The sequence below is a fragment of the Borostomias antarcticus genome, assembly GCF_949987555.1.
Source record: "Borostomias antarcticus genome assembly, chromosome: 29".
Taxonomy (NCBI): domain Eukaryota; kingdom Metazoa; phylum Chordata; class Actinopteri; order Stomiiformes; family Stomiidae; genus Borostomias; species Borostomias antarcticus.
In genome coordinates, this window is record NC_140262.1 from 2,547,398 (window position 1) to 2,554,897 (window position 7,500).

A 7,500-nucleotide genomic window follows, 5' to 3' on the forward strand; every position below is an offset into this window, starting at 1 on the left:
GTAGGTCAGAACAATGACAGAAAGAGAGGGAGGATGTTTTTGTCATATCCAAGACATTGGTTTTTAAGAACGAGTCATATGAAGAGCCTTCATATAGGGCTATTTTGTTATGAATCGGTTGCTGTGGTCCAATCCACATCTGAATCAATTGTGTAGGAACATTTATGTCCACTAACAAAACCCCGATCTCCATCATACAGCAAACAAGCTGTGTTTCTGCTGTAAAGAGAGCTGATAGCCCATATCTCTAATTTAACCTTTATTTATACAAAGTTGGCCTCACTGAGATAACGGCAGCCTCAGAGTCCCATTCATAAAATGTAATGCTCAGCCCCTATAACCACCCAGTTCTGTGCCTATTTGAGAGAGAGAGAGAGAGAGAGAGAGAGAGAGAGAGAGAGAGAGAGAGCAAACTGACAGATTGTGTAACAACAGTCTGGGGTCACGGCAAACTGACACACTTTATGTAACAGTCTAGGGTCATGACCCTGGTCAGTCAAGTCTTAACCCTACAGAGTATAGTCAACACTTTTAGCCTATTAACTCACCTACTGAACTGCTTTAATATAAACAGTAACAGTATACAGATGGTACACAAGATCCACCTATTCTGTTCTAATAATGCATGTTACTATGCTGTCATAATGCTGCTATATTGTATATTGTTACTATCATAATGATAACGCTAACATGTGTGATGCTGTTATAAGTATATCATAATGCTGTTACACTGCTGTTGTCTTATTATTATGCTGTTATAATGCAGAAATATTGTCATAATATTATGATGCTGTTATAATGCTGTTATTACATTTTATGACTGGGTGACAAAGGACAGGTCTTGAAATGTATAAAAGTACACTATTGCATGGATGAGGGGTATAGGCTATATGCAACAACTGTGTCTCACTGCAGGTGTCAAACATGTCATGGACAACTGGTTTTGTAGCTTTTTAACAAAGAAAATCACTTTCAACGTCACATCAATCAAGTTATCCATATAATAAGTTATACAAATTGTACGTTTCAGTCCGAACTTTATTATAACGTTGGACTCTCCGTTGTCATAGTAATTCGGTGAATGCTTTGAAAGCAGTTCTCATCAGTGTTTACATTAACAATAAAAAACCGTACGACGTTGTCATTTTTTATTCAATACGAGAGCTAAATATCCAGATATAATGTCTTAGATTGTAAGAAAAACCTGCAAAGTAAAATAAAATAATGTAAAAAAAAAAAAAAAATGAAAAAAAAAATCCTCGCAGTTGATCCAACTCCAAAAACTGACCGTCAGCTGCAGCGATGTAGCACACTGCTCTGAAAACTGAATTACATGTGGACACCACCCTAATAGGCTACTCTCTTTGTTCCAGCGAGTTGATCAGGTGCCAAGAATTTCGTAACGAGAGCACCTACCGTTCTTTGAAGGACTTGGATAGGTCTGTTCCTGCAAACCCAACTGAAGTCAAGACTTCACAGAGTATTCTAGGTAAGGTAGCGCGAATAACTAAAAACACAATCACTCGGCACTAGCTGTGGAAATAAAGCATGCTCATTTCCTAATCTCTGTTACGTCGCCGGCCTGTGAGAAGTTAATCCTTTTTCTCCAATGCAATAGTCTAGTTTGATTGTCCGGGGCAGAGCTAGGAACTGTCCTTCCTTCTCCATCCGAGTGAGAAAATCATCTGCAAACTCGCAGCACCGACGTGGATGCAGGCTCCATTGTGACGTCAACGACCCCGTTCTATTTATAGCGGGCATAAGATTCCATTCAGAAAACAAGGTGGCGTCACCGTGGAGTGTGTCCGACTTGCCCAGGGGTGCAACTATCGTCATAACACGCGTTTGTTTTCATGCGACGATGCATATTTATCGGTCTGACACAAATATTTGCAGAGGAGGAGAAGAGACACCAGCCACTGCAGACGCATAAGCAGCATCCTATAGGATTATGACGTACACCCTCCACACCCCTTTCACCTTCTCCACGTTTTATTACGATACATAATTATTCTACAATAGATTGAGTTCATGTTTTGCCTCAAACATCTACACACAATAGCTAATAATGATGAAGTAGGCATAAAAGCAAGTTTTTAGAAAATATGCAATTTTATTTTACTTTATTTTACTTTAAAATTGGTTATTTAGGGGTTAGCCCTACATAGGCCTACTGTATCTGTACACTTTGTCTAATACTTGGTCGATGCGTCTTGGAGAAGAAGCTAAGAGCTTGGCACACTCGTTTTTGGAGATTTTTACCCATTCCTCTTGGCATATCCTTGGGTTCTGGCTGGGCCACTCAAAGACATTCACAGACTTTCTCTGGAGCCACTCCTTTGTTCTCTTGGCTGTCTGCTTTGGGTCGTCATGTTGGAAGCTAAACCTTCACCCCAGTCTGCTGTCCAGAGTGCTCTGGAGCAGGTTTTATTCAAGTGTACTTAGCTGCATTCATCTACTGTGCTCTTTGGGACATGTAAAGCTGCAGAATATTTTCTGTACCCTTGTCTACATCTATGCATTGACACAATCCTGTTTCTGAGGTCTGCCGATAATTCCTCTGACCCCATGGTTTGGACTTTGCTCTGACATGCACTGTCAACTGTGGGACCTTACTGTATATCGGCAGGTGATGCAATCCCTAATCGTGTCCAATCAATTGATTTTACCACAGGTGGACTCCCAATGAAGTTGTAGAAACATCTGCTTGAGATGTGGAAACAAAATGCACCTCAGCTCACTTTTGGGTGTCATATCAAAGGGTGTGCACACGTGTGTACACATGATATTTAACATTTCAATTTTTAATAAATAAGCACAAATGTCCAAAAATGGTGGGGTATTTTGTGTAGAATTATGAGACAAAAAATGAATTCAATCTATTGTAGGCCTAGAATAAGTCTAACTTAATAAAATGTGGAGAAGGTGAAAGTGGTGTGCAGACTTTTCAAATACCTACAGGTTCCTTGAGAATCCTTTCTAATCATTTGTGATGTGATGGGGACAATGATGCAATAGGGGCATTGCCAACTGTAACATATAAACCTAAGTATTAATTAATTCATGCCTATTAATGAATTCGTTAATTCATTATGCATTATGCAAAGAAGGCCTGCCTTCCTCATTGAGCAGCCAAAGAGCAGGTGTTAGGGGCAGTGATTCAGGGATGCAAAACAGCTCCAGTATCAAGACATTTTCAAAAACAACACTTATTGGCCCCGTGCTCGGTGCCAACACATCCAACCGGAAGCATGAAAAGCCCGGGAACAAAGGGTCTGTCAAGAGAGAGAGATAAGCGTCTCATCTCAGCGAGGTCCTGACTTCAGCCCAAGGCCACAGCGTCTCTCTCGCCCGCTGGGTTGGCAGCGAGCGCTCCGCCATGGCTGGAGATGGAATTCTCATGAATGAAACTGGAGACAGAAATGCCTGCGCCCCCTTGAGATCCACTTCAAGGCCCCGGTGACGCATGGAGACGCCACCGCGCACGGCGCCTCCCGTGAATCCTAGATTAAATGTGTGATGGAGTTTTATTCATAACTGCTCACACTGACCCTATGTTTTGCTTGCCAGGGGGAGAGAAGCAGACTGGAACGACAATGAAGCTCAGTCACACAGAGAATTTGGAGTTGGTTCTCTTTGTATTCGAAAATAGCTGCATTTTCCACTGAGGGGCGTTCAGGAAGTCTGTCTGAGAGACCACTGTGTAGATTTCATACGGTCATTCCAAGCTTTAAGCGGCTGTAGCTCAGTTGGTAGAGCTGGTCGTTTAGTGATAGAAGGGTCAGTGGTTCGAATCCCAGCTCCAACTGTCCACATGTCGAAGTGTCCTTGAGCAAGACACCTAACCCCAAATTGCTCCCAATGAGCAGGTTAGCACCTTGCATGGCAGCTACCGCCATTGGTGTGTGAGTGTGTGTGTGAATGGGTGAATGAGAGGCCATTGTAAAGCGCTTTGAGTGCCGCTAAGGTGGAAAAGTGCTATATAAGTGCAGTCCATTTACCATTTAAATGGGCAGTTCCTCCAAATTTCAAAATTGTACATGTATATGTTTTTTTTTCATACCTGATTGATATGGGATTATACACACCTGCCTCTGCTACAGTATATGATGCTTTGGGCAGTACTTTGCTATGAATTAACATTACAGCAGTGCATAAATAACAAGAGTAATATGATGATGATTGATGATCTCCATAAGAATAGTCTAGAAGATCATGCAACCATGAAAAACTCCTGCAGTATTGCGTTCCCTCAAGCAATTTTCAGGTCAGTAAAAGAGGGCTAATGACTGTATATTAATATTACAGACCATATGCGATGCTAGGATGTGAGCCTCGAGGCCTCTCATACATTATTGAGACTATCAACTGAGAGAGAAGCTAACAATTAAATTGCCGGGACCTTGGCTCACCTGTCAAGTCCTATTGTTTATCATAAGTCTCATGAAAGGACTATATGACGCCTTGTCACAAGAACCTGAGATGCCGTAGTGTAAAGGGTCAAAGTTTCCTCATCACCATGTGGAGCGCTGACCAGGCGGCTTCCTGTCCTTCGCCGAGACGTGAGAGAAATGCAGAGCGTCTCAGCGGAGACTGATGTCCATCTAACATGGGATTTCTGATTCTCATCAAATATTTATCATATATATAAAATATTGATTAAAAAAGAAAAATCATATATTTAATTCCGATTAATGCCCTCCCCCGCAATAATAAAACAGGGCTTTTAAAAAAAGATACACACTCTAAATTTAGTCTAAATAAGATTTCCACACCAACGCATCCAGGACAGCCTAGTGGAGACTGGTCCCGTTGTGGCTGAATCCCTGCAATCCAATCAAACCCTAATTGGCCTGATAGCTTCTGCTACCTGTCCTGGTGTGTCATCATCAGACCATCGCTACTACGTGGTCAGCGGCACGGCATGGCGCTCCTCGGGGGACTCTGCGGAGTCATCGTTAGCTTTGAGGACAGGGGAAGGTGTGTGTGTGTGTGTGTGTGGGGGGGGCGTCTTGGTTTTGAGGTCAAACTGAATGACAAACAGCTCAGTATTCCATGTGATGTCTTATTGTCCATGTACATACAGTAGGCTGGGCTATATTCTTGTTGTCCCTTTGCCATGGAGAGTGTTTGTGAGACATGATGCCCCAGAAGAATATGTCAGGTTAACAAGGGTATTTTGGGGTCATTGGGTAACAAACTGTACTGAATCAATAGCTATGTATAGTTCCCTGTGCCCCTCCTCTTCCTGTGTGTGGAGTACTTTGCTTACCTGCATGTTCGCCATTGCATTGACACCCACCACTTACCCTCTCTGGCATATACCGTTTCAACAACATACACATTAAAGGTACCCAATGTAGTTTGTGACCACTAGTATGCGCTCTAGAGCAAATTTGAGAAGGTGGTCCCCGAAAATCGCGTACTACGTCATTGCGTCAATATGCGGAGCACATAATAGTGACGTTTCACACATCTTTGTTGTTTTCAAAACATTAGCCAAATATCATTTTGCGAAGAAATTACAAGGTAGGAAAGACATTCAAGTGATTCAACATGTTTATTAGACTACAAGGAACCATATAATCGAGGAATTTCGAAAATAAACAAAGAACGGATTGTTTTGATTCACGTTGCGTTGGGTGCCTTTAACCTGATTCTTTACTGGACATCAATCGGGGCGGACCTGCAGAAGTAAGCCGGACAGCAGACTGGACAGTGAGCAGCATTGATCTCAGCTAATGCAGCTCCAAAAGTGCTATCATCCCGACTGTAATTTATAACCCCGGATTCCCTCAGGATTTTGTGTCAGCTATAGGACAGAGCACTTTGCCTATAAAAACACACCACTCTCTCTCTCTCTCTCTCTCTTTCCCTCTCTCTCTTGACTAAGCTCTTTATGTAGTCAGTAAATGTCCCTGACTGACATGCACCATCATGCCATATAGCCTACTAATCTCATCTACTTCTCTCCTGCCCCCACAAAAGCAAGACCATTGTATCTGACCGCGCAGGTCTGAACACTATTCTACTCTGGTCTACTGGGCCCTTTCAAAACATTCCTCCTCGGATCTAAAGAAACATGATATGTGAAAGCCTGTTATCCTCTTCCCAACTATTACCAGTCCAGTCGTGTCAGATCAGTGATCTCTTCAAGGGAGGGAGGGAAGGAGGGAGGGAGGGAGGGAGGGAGGGAGGGAGGGAGGGAGGGAGGGAGGGAGGGAAGAAGGAAGGAAGGAAGGAAGGAAGGAAGGAAGGTAGGAAGGAAGGAAGGAAGGAGGGAAGGAAGGAAGGAAGGAAGGAAGGAAGGAAGGAAGGAAGGAAGGAAGGAAGGAAGGAAGGAAGGAAGGAAGGAAGGAAGGAAGGAAGGAAGGAAGGAAGGAAGGAAGGAAGGAAGGAAGGAAGGAAGGAAGGAAGGAAGGAAGGAAGGAAGGAAGGAAGGAAGGATGGATGATTTTCATGAGATAGCAGCCAAGCCCTAGTACCAAGTGGTTTGTAGGCACATGAGTTTGTAAACACATTATACATAATTGCTGAAAATATGTGGAAAGTCTGTGAACTATGTAGTACTGCATTGTGTTAGACCGGTGAACTGTTTTTTAACATTTTTATTTTCATGATTTTTAAAGCCGGGATCGATGATGTCATGGAGCCCTTGAAAAATGGTCTAAACAGTTTTGAACTACTGTAGGTTTCTAATAGTCCTGAATGTTTATTTTCACACAGATTATTGTGGATGCTTAGTGAGACTCTACATTTTGATATCATGTATGCATTTTTACTATTTTGAACCAATTTTACAGTCACTTTAATAAACAATACAGACACCCAAACTACTGTGCTGCATCCTGCTCTAAGACACAAACAGATGGTAGGAGCCAAACCTGTTTAATCTGCTTCTACGGGCGGCAGACCACCAGATCAGACCAGGCGCCAGACCACTCTCTCTTATGTAAGAACGACGTGCCAGAGATCATGTTCGCCAGTATCCCTCTATCTATAGCCTACGGTACATGTTGTGTATCTATTCTTATCTGTGTCCACGCCATATCAAGCTTATCAGGCCTTTATAAGTTAACGCTGTCTTGTCATTGTGCTTTAAAGACCATGCAGCCTTCAGTAATCTGTAGCGCATGATAGCATGGCAGTAGGGAATGAGACGCGGGATTATCGCTGTATCTCCGACTGATAGGAGCTAAAGGAAAGTCATTTATGCCGTAGAGTCCTCATGATGATGGTCATGATGCATAGAGACAGAATGGAATTAGATTAGCTCCATATTATGATGTAAACAGTATCTCATTCTCCGGTTCTCTAACAAGGGGGATTTGAGACTCGTGGTGCCACGCTCATTCGGATATTGAAATGAACCTTCATATTCCTATATTGAAATGAACCTACATACCTTTATACTAATATTTATATTCATTATGTGGGCCTGGTCACTGGTCACCAAACCACCCCAGCTACAGTCTCAGAAAAGACTGCTCCCCCAACCAC